The sequence below is a fragment of the Ambystoma mexicanum genome, chromosome 10 (assembly GCF_040938575.1).
Source record: "Ambystoma mexicanum isolate Mex_15411 chromosome 10, UKY_AmexF1_1, whole genome shotgun sequence".
NCBI lineage: Eukaryota > Metazoa > Chordata > Amphibia > Caudata > Ambystomatidae > Ambystoma > Ambystoma mexicanum.
The window spans coordinates 421,802,907-421,818,032 of NC_090932.1; positions in this window are offsets into that span (position 1 = coordinate 421,802,907).

Sequence of the window (15,126 nt, forward strand, 5' to 3'; positions counted from 1 at the left end):
GGCGCATTCCTTAATGTGATACTAAATATTTGCAACACTGAAGGGACAGAAGGAAATGGACTTCTGTGGGAACAAGGCTTGTGTGGAGTTGGCCTGATGTGCTGATGGCTTGGCACCTCTGTGTAAACTCGGGATGCAAGCACCACAGCCTTCAGTGTGTGTGTTCTGGGCCTAATACAAAATGGAGTCGCGGGGCAAGGATATGGCTAGAGCTATTCGCCTACTTCCAGGCACTACAGGGCTTTTGTGTGCACCCTTGGAGTGGTGGCTTCTCTCCCCTTGCAGGGTATATCGTTTCATATGGGGCTCGTCTAACTTAGACACGCCTAGCAGGGTGGGATAGGCTCATTTCCATCCCAACACCGTACCCCAGAAGTCCCGCTTCCTGGTTGATGAAGTTATGGTCATGAACAAGAAAAACAGACGCTAGAAGTACAGAATAGATTAGGGCATAACACAGTAAGATTACTTTTTTAAAATTATTCTAACAAGCCCTTCGCACCTAAGTATGATCTTTGCAGGTGGTAATGGTTACATTCACCTTGGCATATGACCAACTCTGCCTGTAAGGAAACTGCTGTCCATGTTAATGGACCCTCGCTTCACTTGAGCCATTAACTTGGATTGCGGGCAATTACTGGCAGGGTTGGCTCGTCACCTGGTTGAACATTGCCGCATTAGTCCATACCCCCAGTCATAGATCACCCACAGTAGAAAACAACAAACAGAATCCAGACTTGTAGTCTGACTTTCATTTTGGGGGAACATCAAAACTCATGAGTTGTTGTAGGGATTTAATATGCACCTTGCGGAATACAGTCCACATGAACTCAGGGACTGCATCATTGATGATCTGTACAATTAATTGGGGGTAGGCACTTCCTGAGTCCTTGTCACAGCTAAGATTCCACCGAGGGAATGTTTTCTTTTCACCCTACATAAACGACCATCTAGCAACATCAGCAGAATTTGGCAGATTAGGCACTATGTCCCTTTACAATAGAGGCTGCGAGTTAACTAAACTGCTCCCTATATATGAGCCATTCTGAATGTCTCAATGTCTTCCGATATTGATGTTGCTTTTCATCTGATTCCTCTGTTGCTTTATTACGTTTAGCTAGACTAATGTTTTGTTTACTAATTTCTTAAACTATACCTAAGTGTCTCAAAGCTTGTCCATTCTGTTTATTTTGAAGCAGCCCCTTGTGTTGGTGAATGACATATCCTGATTCCAGCCCCTCCATGTCTGCTAGCTCCTAAATGCTACAGTGTTAAAAAATTAGATTCTCCTTGCCCTATAGAGCGTTCATCTCATTTTTCCATTGTGAACAGTGAATAGTCTCCCCAAAGCCAAGGTGATTTTCACAGTAACATATATAGGCCAAATGTGATTTCTGTTAATGATGGTGAACTCAAGAAACATATCAACTGACTTGAAAAGAGAGTGGAACTTCACCTGCATAGAGGCTTGGTAAACTACCACCAAGATCCCTGCTGCAACCTTGAAACCCTACTTTGTTTCAAGATGTCTTCGACACACTCACAATATCTAGCTACGACGCCAAAGGAAAGTTGGGTATTCTAATGTATTGGGCCATTTTCCTTTATGACATAGACATATGGGACATAATCTTGTGATCATTAACCCGTATTAAAAAGCACCAATACAAACTGTACAGAATTCATAGTCAATTGCAGCCTCCACATCCATCTTCCACTGCAACCATACCATCCTGCTCAACCGTCACTGTGATAACCTGGCTATCACTGGTCAGGCTCTGGCTTGGCTGACCTCTTTCCTCTCAAATCGACCCTCCCAGGTCCAACTGGGGTCTTTCCTGTCTGACATCTTTTTCTCTACCTGTGGTGTCCCCCAGGGTTCTAACCTCTCTCCCTGGCTGTTCAACCAGTATCTGGCACTTGTCGTCCAACGCATCGCTGCTCTCTGCCCCAACTTTCAGTGCTATGCGGATGATACCCAGCTCATTTTCAGGCTACCCTCGGCCTCCTCTTCTCCTTCCCTCATCTCTGACTGTCTTTCTGCTATCCAAGAATAGTGTGCCGCCAATGACCTCTGCCTTAATGCCAGTAAGACCGAGATTCTACTCATTGGCACACCCACTCCCTCCTTCCCTGCAGCTCTCTGGCCGGCCTCTCTTGGCCCTCTTCCTGCTCCTACCTTCAAGGCAAAAAACATCGGGGTCACCTTCGACTCCACAATATCCTTCTCTCCTCACATTTCTGACGTTTCTAAGAAGTCACACTACCAGCTGCACCTCCTCAGAGGTATCCTTCCTTTCCTCTCCTTCCCCCTGAAGCTCACTGTCTCCAGAGCCCCGGTTCTCTCGAAGCTGGACTACTGTAACAGCCTCTATCTAAATCTGCCTGCCTCTACTCTCCGCCCTCTGCAACTCATCCAGAACAGGACTGCAAGACTTGTCCTTGGCCTCAAGCTCAGGGACCGTATCTCTCCAGGACTGAAATCGCTACACTGGCTCCCTGTGGCTGCGAGGATTAAGTTCAAAACCCTCTGCATTGTCCACAAGGCCTTCTGGGGCCTGGGGCCAAATTACCTTCAACTCTCCCTTCCTAAATATCTTCCTTCTCGAGCACTTCGCTCTTCTGCCTCCAACTCCCTCAGGGTCAGCTGCTTCTCAAAGCAACGAGTTGGGGGGAGATCTCTCTCCGCAGCAGGGGCCTCCCTCTGGAACAGCCTTCCCGCCTCCCTGAAACTTGAGGAGAACCATCTCCGGTTCCGGAAGCACCTCAAAACCTTCCTCTTTGCTTCTGCTTTCTCTCTCCCTCTCCCCTGCTAAATCACTGAAACTGTACTGAATCAGCAACTGGGCCACTCACCAATCTCGGTCCTTGGCCCAGCCACTCTCCCCTGCACTGCCTTCCTGGCAACCCCTGCACTGCGGGACTGTCTCTGTATACCTACAGCCCCCCTTCCCAGCACTTGTCTGCACTTATCTTGCACTTGCCACCAGCTGGCCCTTATTATTTATCTTGTTCATTACTAACCCTGTACTGCACTTTCCCCTCTCCCTTTCCCCCGTGCACTTTTCCCGTCCCCCCTACCCATGCACTTGCGTGATCTGAATGACACCTGGCCGAGTAGGATCGTTGTCTGTCTCCCCTTGTTCCCCCCTCCCGGCCTCGTCGCGCCTTGAAACACTTGTGTATAGGTGCGTTACAAATGCCATATCATATCATATCATATCAACGCACAAATAAGGGAATGAATTGACCCCGTTCAATTTACCACCAAACTGGAAGAGAATAACTACCTGAGCAACGATTAATCTGACTGCGCGGAAGATTAAAAAAAGGGATCATGAACATCAGGGGGAGAACCTTACTGCAAGGGACCTTGGCCAATCCTGTGAGTTGATGGTCCTCGACAATACAGAGGTTTATGACTGGGTCAACAATGGCACCCTTCTTACCTGAAATGTTATATGGACCTGGAATTCACCATGCTGAATTGTAGACTTAATCTCAATTACAACCAATGTCTAAAGGACATCTCTAAAGAGCCATCGCTGTATCCTGGCATATTCAATGATTAGATAATCCCTCTTGTGAAGGTCCTCAAACGACACAATGCTGCATGTCATATGTGCACCAATTAGCACCCTAACTGCTAAAGGCATATAATCGTGTCCTAAATAACATAGGACATGATTGGAATATTAGCCACTCCTGCACTTAGTTAAAGACAGCTGTTGTCAAAGATACCAGATCAATTAATGGACTAGAGATAAGTAATGCAAAAGGCTCTCCCTGCCATAAAATACATGCATCAAAATCAGTCCAGCTGCAAGACCAGATGCCCTTCTGGTGGGAACTTCCCCAGCCCATGTATCAACTTTTGACTTGCTTGCCTAGATTAAGCCATACTCCTAAAGCAATTTTGAAGTTCCGAAGCATAAGGAGAGTTCACTGTTGAAAACACTTGTATCCCTCAAATAATCTATGTAAGTGACTAGTTTATAAAAGGCCTCATTACAACTCCGGCGGTAGACGTGCCTGCTGACGCCGGAGTTGCATTTTTACCAGCACCCACGAATGGGCAAGAACCGGGTCATGCCGAGTTCGGCAGACCAGGTAATTGCCCATTTGCGGGTGCCAGCAATAAGGGACTCCCCATCCCCATTCGGCCCCATAGGGCTGAATGGGAATGGGACGGTGGATGCACCGGCACCATTCAGAATGGTTCCGTGCATCCAACGTGCTGTGCTCGCGGGTGCCGCAAAAACTCGACATGTCAGACCAGGCGGGCTGACAGGCACCTGTGAGCACAGCTCGTAATATGGTGGTCCGGGAACTGTGGTACCGGCATGCTCACCGGTACCGTAGTTCCCAGACCGCCATGCTTGTAATGAGGCCCAATTCTCCTTATGAAGCTTCTCGATACATTGGGCCTCATTACGAGGAAGGTGGCCGCGGAATGAACGGTGCTGGTAAGGCACCAGCACTGTTCATTCTGGGCCGCCACATTATGAGGTCTGCAATGGGTCCCACTAAGGACGTCTGGTCTGGCCAGACGTCCTTAGCGGGACGCGCTAGCAGACCAGGATGCTAACAACTGGCCCGTCATTAACAGGCTCGTTGTTAGCATCCTTCAAATTCCCATTGAGCCCTATGGGGCCTCAAATGCGAATGGGGATGTACCAGATCTGGGTCCCGAGAATGGGAATTACCGGGCCTGCCAAGTCGGCATGGCTCGGTAATTCTCTATTTCTGGAACCTGGACCCGGTACCCGGTTTGGGGGTAGCCATGCCGCTAAAAACGGCATGGCTACCTCCGAACTTGTAATGAGGCCCATTGTCTTAAAACTAACGGTTCTCTTTGCACACGTGCTACCCCAATTGCATCTATAGGATGCTCGTTGCCAAGTCTTTGTACAAGCCTCATGGGGCTTTATGTTTAAATACAATTGTTTCCTGGGCCAAATTGCCCAGGTCATATCAAGTTAGCCCTGAAGATGTTGCAATGTCTTTCAGTCAGAGGTTAGCATAAAACTATTTAGCTATTCCATAATGCCCTAGATGCATGGTCACACGCCTGCCTGCAACATCTGATGGCACCTTGCTAGCCAGGCAGGCTTCTATGGTTGGTTTCTGAATGCCGGCTTTCTCTATACCCATGGACATGACAACATTTTGGAGTAGTAAATCCTCAGGCACGCGGCTCAACATGATGGAATTATGTCCCATACCCTTTGACCTAGAAGTTGAGTTTAAGTTGTGCAAACATCATAGAACCATCCTTTGCTATCAAGCACTCACTATGAGCTATCATAATCACCCCAATGGTATTTATCTAGGGTGCTGCTGTACCATTTACTTCCACCCATCACGTATTGCAAATTATGTCCATAGCACACTGCATCATCCACCAGACAGTATAAATAGTAGTAAATATTTCTGTACACCAAGCAAGCTAGCTGTGATTAAACTAGGACTAAGGGGTATTTAAAAAAAATCACAGAGGGGACACCAAGCACTAACACTTAGGACTCTGCAGTCCTCTCTACAGATTGCCAATGGCAAGCCATGTAGTATGTATGTTCATGGTGGGGGCCATCAACATGAATCACTATGGGCCTCATTACGACCCAGGCGGTAAGGGGTTTACGGCAGCGTAAACAGCGCCGACCCTTACCGCCTGAGTACGAGGTCCCTTAGCGCCATTGAGGTTTTAACACCAGGTGTTAAAATCCATGGCGCTAAGGGACCATGGAGTTAATTACGCCACCGTAATTTACGGTGGCGTAATTAACGCCTTCCCCACTCCCATTATGCCCTATGGGGCAAAAATGGGAATGGGGAAGGGTAAATGGGGATTGGGGACTTACCGCCCCGCCGACCTCGGAATGGGGCGGTAAGTCCGCCTACCACCATGGCGTAAACGTAGTTTACGCCATGGTGGTAAAGTCACGGCCCAGGCGGTAACTTACCGCCTGGGTCGTAATGAGGCCCTATGTGTTTTGCTAGATTTTTACATGTGTAAGAACAAGTGGACCCCAGAGGGATCGGCATCTCAGCCTGCACGAACATTTAATACAGGCAGATATATAGAAGAGTTTTCATAATTTCACGATTATACGTGTTGTGCTATATATTTTTTCCAGCACTGCTGCATACGTGTGCTCTTGTCTCAATAGAGTTACTTACTTTTTACATATTTTAATTATGCCTAATTGTTGTGACATTCATTTGACTTGTGTTTTGTTTATCAAAGGCAACCAAACACATCCTGCAAAAGACAGAATCAAGAGAGTTCTTTCCTGGACTTCACAATTTCACTAGATAAAGTCACGTTTTGGAAACAGAGCTCGATTTTATAGACAGCGGAAAAACGTAATGAATTGCCATATGATGTGCCCTTAATGTGTGTCTGAATTTCAGTACACAATCATATACAGACAGGGGTCAAGTCCTAAAAATTAAAGTGGGGGGACTCATCAACAAACGCAATGGGATGTGACGTCACCAGAAATGAGCATATAGAGGTGAAATATGCACATTTCATTACATTGGCTTTGCATAACCAGCCAAATTGCACAGGACGAATGGCACTTGCCTTTCATAAAATCAACACACACACAAATCCAAGCGAGGATGTTTTCCTCTAATGGTGTTTTTGAAAACGTTAAGAGGTGTGCGTGTTTTAAACTCAAGAGGTGTGCGTGTTTTAAACTCCAAGAACCAATGCATATGTTTTCCCTGGGACTTGCAGTCCCGAAATGGGACATTTCACCTTTAGTTGTTTGGTATTTCTTATCAGGTTTTATGGTGCAGTGGTGAAGTGTCCTGCTTACAAACCTGACAACTGCGTTTCGATCCCGAGGTCGGCTTTAATTCATAAATTTAATAGGACATTCAATGTTTGGCAGGGCCCGCAATGACCCGGTAATTGCCCATTCGCGGGTGCCGGAAATTTTCGGAAGTTTGGCGGCAGCATGCCGATTTTACCAGCAAGGCTACCGCCAAACTTCTAATGAGGCCCATTGTGTGGAGGAAAATCTAGATGAAACCGCCTGGAAGTTACAAAGATGTACATACATGCCTCTTTTGATTTCTTCCAAGTGGGTGGTAACACATACAAACACTTAGGGGGTCATTACGACTCAGGCTAGTTGCGCCATGGTTGCCGCCGGTATTTTACTGATTCCGCCAATGGTAAATGGGGAATTACCGCCCCATTCCAAGGTTGGCGGGGCGGTAATTCCCCATTTACCATTGGCCCTTCCCCATTCCCATTTTTGCCCCACAGGGCTCAATGGGAATGGGGAAGGAGGTAATTACGGTACCGCAAATTGCGGATCCGTAATTACCTTCAGGGTCCCTTTGCGGGTCCCTACCTTAACGACGGGGACAGACTAACCGTTAATGTCGGGATCCGCAAAGGGACCTCGTAGTAAGGCGTTAAGGGGTTAACGGCGCCGCAACCTTTTACAGCGCTGTTAACCCCTTAATGCCTGGGTCGTAATGAGGCCCTTAATGTGTACTTCACCTTCACACACCCTTAGCAAATGTATCCACCACATGCATCAAATCAAAAAGCAAGTGTTGTGTGCTTTTGTGTTGTGTTGCAGGTATGCAAAGGCAGGTGAGACACCACAGTAGACACAGAAGTCCTAATGAGCATATAATGAATGAAGGTGCGCCACTGTGTAAGCACAAGTAAACGTCATGACAAGGCCGTCTTAATTTTTGGTAAATTATTTGATTTGTTTAAGTGTGACACTAGTGAAATACTTTGAAAGAGTCGACATCACGAGGACATGTCCTGTGAGGCATGAGTACATAACAATACTCTGAGATAGCTCTATAAAGAGACCATGCTCAGTTATTTAGCCCTTTATACATTATACATTAACGTGAATGTTTATCTGAGTTAATGCAAAACATATTCTACTAGTGTACAGGCTTATAGTATAAAGTGCAGGTTTTCATTAAAAGGACCACTATATATCCGACACCTATAGCTCCCTCTAGCAGTGACAACAGGTGAAGCTATGCAAATTGGCACTGTCGCTATATATCCTAAGGTAACATACAGGGACAAACATACATTTGGCCTTTTATTATATTGTTAGATTAGATCATCTCATTTTCATGTGTTTTAACTTCTTCTTGTTGTACACTTAATGAAGCAGTGACTTTGGACACAGCATCGGGCAGGTGGAATTGGTCCATTGTGGTTGTCTGAACTGGACACCTCACTTGATATTATGTAGGCAAATAGGTGTTTATTTTATTGCAGTATTCTAGTTTAAAGCATGTGTGTTGTGTAAAATATTAGGGCAGAAACTCACTCGGGCCACCAGACTTCCTGTTCATACTAATCAGTTCAGAGATATTAACCTTAACCAGGTTAAAGGCCATTATCCGTGCACTTCTTGCGCAGCTTGTAAATTCTCAAAAAAAAACGACTGACTTTTCCTACAATGGTAGGGCTTGGGCACTACGCACATTCACTACTTGTAGAAGTAAGAATGTAATTTACGCCATTCATTGTCCGTGCCAGCTCTTGTATGTAGGCAAAACTTCTAGGGAAGTCCACTTATGTATTAATGAGCACAGATCCAAAATTAGAACACGCAATTTATCGGCTCCACTAGTGATTCATTGGGCCTCATTCCGAGATTGGAGGTAGTCATGGCGCTATTTGCGTCATGACTGCCTACAATAACGGGTCCGGCACCGGTATGATTCAATGGGGACTTACCGGTAAGTCCCCATTGAAAAAGCCATTACCCATTCCCATTTGAGCCCCCATAGGGCTCAATGGGAATGGAGAAGGTGCTAATAACAGTACCACAAATTGCGGTACCGTTATTAGCTCTGAAGTCCCTTAACGGGTCGCGTCCATAACGCCTGGTCAGACCAGGCATTAAAGGAGGGACCTGCTAAGGGAGCTCGTAGTAGGGCGGTAAGGGATTACCGGCACCGGTCTCCTTACCGGCGCCCGGTATCCCTTACCGCCCTACTCGTAATGAGGCCCATTGTGTTGAAATGGGACACAACCCAGATTCTTTAATCTGGTTTTGTTTAGAAATTTCAATATTCGTTAGTGAGTTCTTCTTGGGTTTTTTAAACTTTTTCTACTTGCCCATCATGGATATGATGATTGTCTAGTCATTCAGCTCAATTTTGTATACTTCCTTGACTACACTGGTGAATCGCGGATAGCCGTTATCACCTTTGCAGGTGGCTTCCGTTTCGACAGACATAATTTACATCAGGTCATTTTTTTATGAGTCATCTAGCAGTAGTCTGGAAAGCTTCAGTTAGTGGCCATCACTTTTTCTGCGTGTCTCTGCTTTACAGATATTTCTTACTATAGAGCATCATTTCTCTAGTAATTCTGTGGTAGCTTCTGTATTGCTCAGAGACATTGCAACTCTTTTACTTACAGGTGCATTTTGTTCTTATTTGAGAACCAATTTGCAAATTGTTGGGCTTTACATCATGCCCAAGCTGCACTACAACTCCCTGAAGTCCCTTGCTGTGGAGCTGGCAGCTCTTAATTTATTCACACCGCTTTTCTGCTTTTATCTTTTGTTAATTGTAGGTGTCACTTTGCAGTCAGTTGTGGCGACATTTGTCATTGCTTTATTTTTCATTTGGATATTTCGGGTTGCCATACATGTGCCTTGTCCTGCTAATTGGGTTCCCTTTCTCAGCACTTGCAGACATGCACAGTGAGACATTATTTCTGCCTTTAAAAAGCCTTGGTTCATTATTGGCTGCAGCCAGCCATTTTGGCTAGGCTCCCTACACGCATACATAGCGTTTCAATCATTCCGGGACGAAGAGACTGCCAGCTTATCTCTTGCTGCGTTCGCTAATCCTTGAACACGGCAACCGTTCTCTACAGGTAAGTGTGGGGCCAACCTCCCTGCTATGTAAATAATTTCCTAGCCTTAGTCCTAGTTACAACTAACTTTGAGGGGCCGCTCCGTGGAACTCACTTTAATATTGCAATAGAGTTAGCAGCTATAATTCTTCCATTTTGTATGCCGCGCATTTACATTTAAACACCTTTTGACATTCATAGCGTGGAGTGGCTGTTAGTAGATGTTCCCTTCTTTAATTTGCTTAATGTAGTGTCTTCTCATTTTGGGAAGTTGTTGGTAATTTCTTGCAACTCCATACGGTAACGGGGTTCCTCTGCTGTCTTTTTTCCAGTAACTTGCAGACGGCGTTATTTTTCCAGGCTACGTTGTGCTGCCTTCTCATTTTCCAACACATGCAGCCCTGGATCTCCCTAGACTGTATAGGACACCCTTCAGGTGAGCTATTTGTTCTGCCTTAGTTTTAGACACTCCATTCAGAGCCCAAGGTCTGACGCACCTGACCTAGTATATTCTGGTTCTGTCATAGTTCAGGATTTAGTCTTGAATTATCCGGTGCGACTGGCCGCACTTCAATACACTGGCCGCTTCAGCAGCCTGATATCTACCAGGTTAGTGCATAATAATTTATTTTCAGATATAGATACTGAGACACTTGTTGCAGATTCATTATGGTTCTGTTGGTTCTCTGTCACGCTGCACGGTTCTTTTTTGGGAGTCACTTACCCTCTTTGTTCTGGTATACACAGCTGTTTGACTGGGACCCCTATATGCTTATTTTCACTATGGTATATATGGTCCCAAAATAATTGTTTTTAACAAATGAGGCTGCTTTCAGCAGTTCCTTTTTTAATTGTATGTTGCAGGAAGTCGGCAAAGGCTTGGATGCCTTATGCAGTAGTTTATAGCTGTTCTTGTGTGTTTTTTTTTTACAGAATGGTAACATCTACCTCCTGAGGAAGATGTTGTATTAGCTACCAGTACACGTTGAAACCGGACGAGAGATAAACCCTACAGGGATGTGATCTCTACATTTGTTCTCCTGATCCACCCTGATAATAGATAGTCTGTGAATTATTTCTATTGTCTGTAAACATAACAATAATGTGTGTCATTTTGGGGACTAGCTGTGAATTCCTTTTCCCCATAGGTTTTTAGCATGATTCTTGTGTTTTTTAGTATTTTGGATGTATGTCACGGTACGATGAGTTGTGTGGGTATGATTGCACCATGAATGGCTAGAATGAGTGATGAGGTTTTAGCCGATCTTTGGCATATTGTTGCTGCTGTTGTGCTATATTAAAGTGATCAGTGTATAATTATTTGTGATTTATTCACCAGCTTTCAATTTTTTGTATCACCTTAAATACATTTTGATACATTATTCCTAACATATCCTTCTCTGGACATATTCTTTCTGTTGTTTTTTGATGTTGTGTGATCAATACATGTATTTTTATACTGACCTGTGTGGTCAGTCCATAACTTGGCAATCTTGTTTGTATGTTACCTCTATTTTACACCAAGCTCCCGATCGCCTTAGTCTTACTGCTCAGCCCATTACCATGTGAGAGCTGGTTAGATGTTTATGTTAAGCATTTGCATGTCCATTAATATTAGATTGCCTGAATCCACACACTACTTGTGGTTCTAAAAAGCCTCTGGGTTGTGAGTCAAGCAATGCCTAAATCCGATGTCCACCCTAACCATACATGGCAAAACACCTCTTTAGTAATCACTGCCACTAGACTGCTCTTTGCATCTACCAATGCCCTCCTTTTTTTTATTTTGTTTACTGTTTCCCTAACAGCACCTATCTGCATCTTCCATAGATGTTTCCATCCCTCACATCAGACAACAGTCCAGTTGTTTTTCTTATTTCTGGGAGCGCCAATATAATCCAGCATCAGGATTACTTATTGTTATGTTATTATTAGTTGTTAATTAAAAACAGCTGCAATCCAGATAATTAGTGAAATCTACTTGCAATATCTGGAACACGTATGCTAATCTTTAGGCAAGCTAAAAGGCAACCAACATTAACACCTGTGCCCTAAGTGTAAGGGTGAAGTTAAAATAGACATATCGGCCTCATTAGGAGTTTGCCGGTCCTGAAACAAAGGTGCCGTAAACTCACCTGAACCCTTATTTCCGTATAGGCAAGCTCGGAGTCTGCCTGCCGTGGCTGATGTGCACGACAGATCTGACCCTGTCGGGTGCAGAGGCCATGGTAGGCAGACCGGTCACGGAAGCACCGGCACCATTAGCAATGATGCCTGTGCTTCCGTGTCCCCACTCCTATAGAGTCCTATGACTTCCCAGCCGCTGGTAGCACCAGCAGGGTTACCGCCAGACTGATAATGAGGCCCATAATCTAAGGAAGAAGGAATATGGGGAAGAGGAAAGACACAGGTAGAGAGGGAGGGAAGGGTGGGAAGTCCACCAGAGGACTCCTTTGCCATAGTTTCAGTTGTAGTATAGCACCAAGTTCATATTTCTGGTCCAAATCTGCTTATATTTCTGCAGGTTGTTTTGCATCTCAAAAGACAGCTTATTGGTAAGTGTATCCATATCCTCAATCAAGGACTCCATTAATGAACAGGTAGGCTATTTTCAATTCCAGATTAGTCACCATTTTACACTTGTAATGCAACTGAGTAGCCATAAAATATCTTGCAGTCCCGGATCTGGGTGCATTTACATAGCTCAGCAAGGATGGTAAGTAGGCATCTAATCTCAGGACCAAGTTGATACAATCTGTGATCTTATAAAAGAAATATCTGCACCTCTCACATGCAAATCACATGTGCATTTTGTTACCTTTTGCTCTTTAACATTTCCAATACAAGTCAAATTTCACAACCCCCCTATCTTAAATTTCCACAATGGCATCCAGGAATCACAGATTGAGCATTGGTGCATCTGTATCATTTTAGGGTTCTAGAGCTTCACGTATCTTAGAACATTCCCCATTAGTCCACCAGAATTGTTGCTGGTCCTCCTAAAGCCACCACCCTCTCCCCCAGACCAAACTCACACACCTGTATCCACCTGAATGGGAGGAGGAGGGTTACAAAGAACACATTAACGTCTTCAGTTCAATTGTTTTTTGATTACAGTCTTAAGCACAGTCATGAAGGCTTGGAGCATTAAACAAGGTATATAGACATGTTCATCACAGACATGGCACACTTGCCTGACAGCAACTGAAGCCCAAAATTGAAAGGAAGAGGTGAAAGAGAAATACTTTAGAAGCACAATTAAAGAAGATACTTTTCCATATACAGAGGTCTCCCCCAAAAAACTGAATCTTGTCTCACCACTATATGTGACAATGTAGATTACCCCTGGTAGTGCAAAGGGTCTTGATTCTATTAAAGACAAAGAGACAAGCGTTAGGCTTCAACTTCTATTTATTCCTCTCTTCGGCAGTTTCAACAAAATCTAACTTTTTCAATAGTTTTATTTAAAGTACATTTTACTCTTTAATAAAGCTTTATGTAGTCCCTCACATGTCCTGTCATGTGCTCATAGTTCTTCCTGTCCTCTTGCTCCACCTCTTCTTTGAATGCTGTAAACTACACTCTTAACTTTGCAACTGGATTTCAACTATTGAATAACTACAGAGCCATGTCAAAACGTCTCCAGGTAGCTCTGCTCCTTTCCTTGCTCGGAAGCTGGCTATTCACGCTACCTTCTTTTAAGCCTGATCCTTATCTTGTCCTGGATCAGTTGTTCTTATGGTCATCTCCTATCAAGATACAAAAGATATGTTTAGGTCAGAGAATACAGTGCCCTATTCCACATTGGGAAGCAATGTCATATTATACATGAATACCACATAACATTTGCAGTGCATATCGTGGGCAGGAAAGTAATTCTCGCCTCCTTGTCTTTAATAGAATAAAGACTGCCTCCACTATTAGCAGGGGTAATCTTCATTCTATGTCAAGACCGGGGGCAAGCATTATGCTAGTTCTAAGTTTCCCATAACTGCTGCTGCTACTGATTGTATAGGCTTAAAATAAAATGTCAATCATTGTACCAATCAGTGGCTTGTAAGATATCATGTAGCGTTGCTGCCTTCGCTAGCGCTTTCAAAGCCTTTGCTCCTCTCTCAGAATGCACTTCAAACTAAGATAGATCTACTCCTGTAGCTGCATAACTTTGCACACCCATCTGGCTATGGTGGCTGTCGCGACTGCTTTGTATGGCCTGCTACATGCTATCTATAACTGTGTCATCCCTTCTGAGCGTGTTTCTGGTGTTCTACTTTGGTATTCTCTTATGCATGCTGGTATGCACCACAAGTAGGGGTGTGATATTTATGAGGATCCTGTCTTTGTCCTCCTTCCGATTGTAAAGGTAAGCTGCTCTGGCCCAAATATTTTTCTATTTATATCTCGGGCCTTAAAGTCTGCTACTCTTCTGCTTGAAACTGGACATAAGAGCATGGCTAGCTTATCCGACAATTGTTTCAGGGACAGGTACATGTTTGCTGGCCGACTAGCGAGAAGTCTCAGTACAACTGTCACGTCCCCTAAGTGTACGTATTGCGGTTCTGGGGGCTTTCTAAAGCGGGCTCCTTTTATAAGCCTTATCACTGCTGCGTTTTCTCCTGTGGGGATTCCGTTGATGGGCAGAAGACCCGCTGAAATTGCAGATCTATACACTCCTATTGTCTTAAATGCTATCCCGTTTTATAGCAAATCTGCTAGGAAGTTTAGGATTGCTACTATAGGGGCAGAAATGGGATGAACATTTCTCCTTTTGCACCACTGCGATCATTTACTCCAAGCCGCGTCGTAGCTCTGCCATGTGGATGGCGCCCATGATTCCATGATGAGCCGTGCAGCTTGTTCCGAAATGCCTGGCAGAGCCCAGCGTTTCCAGCTATCTTACACACCATCAGTGGGAGAGTGCCTTTCACTCACAGAGGATTAATTACCCAACCGGGTCCATGAGCAGGTGTTCTCCCAAGGGGAGGACTCTCGGGCAGTCTGCCAATAGTTCGATAAGTGTCAGAAACCATACCTGTGACTTCCATATCGGAACTACTATAATCAGATCCACCTCTTCCTTATGCACTTTTGCTAAATCTCTGTTCAGCATCATGAATGGGGGAAAGGCATAGTGTAGCTCTCTGCTCCAATCTTGTAGAAAAGCGTCCTTCCCTCTTGCTGTCGGAACTAACCTCCAGCTGCTTTTTTGTGTGTTTAGTCTGGACACAAATAGGTCTGTTTGCACTGGGCCC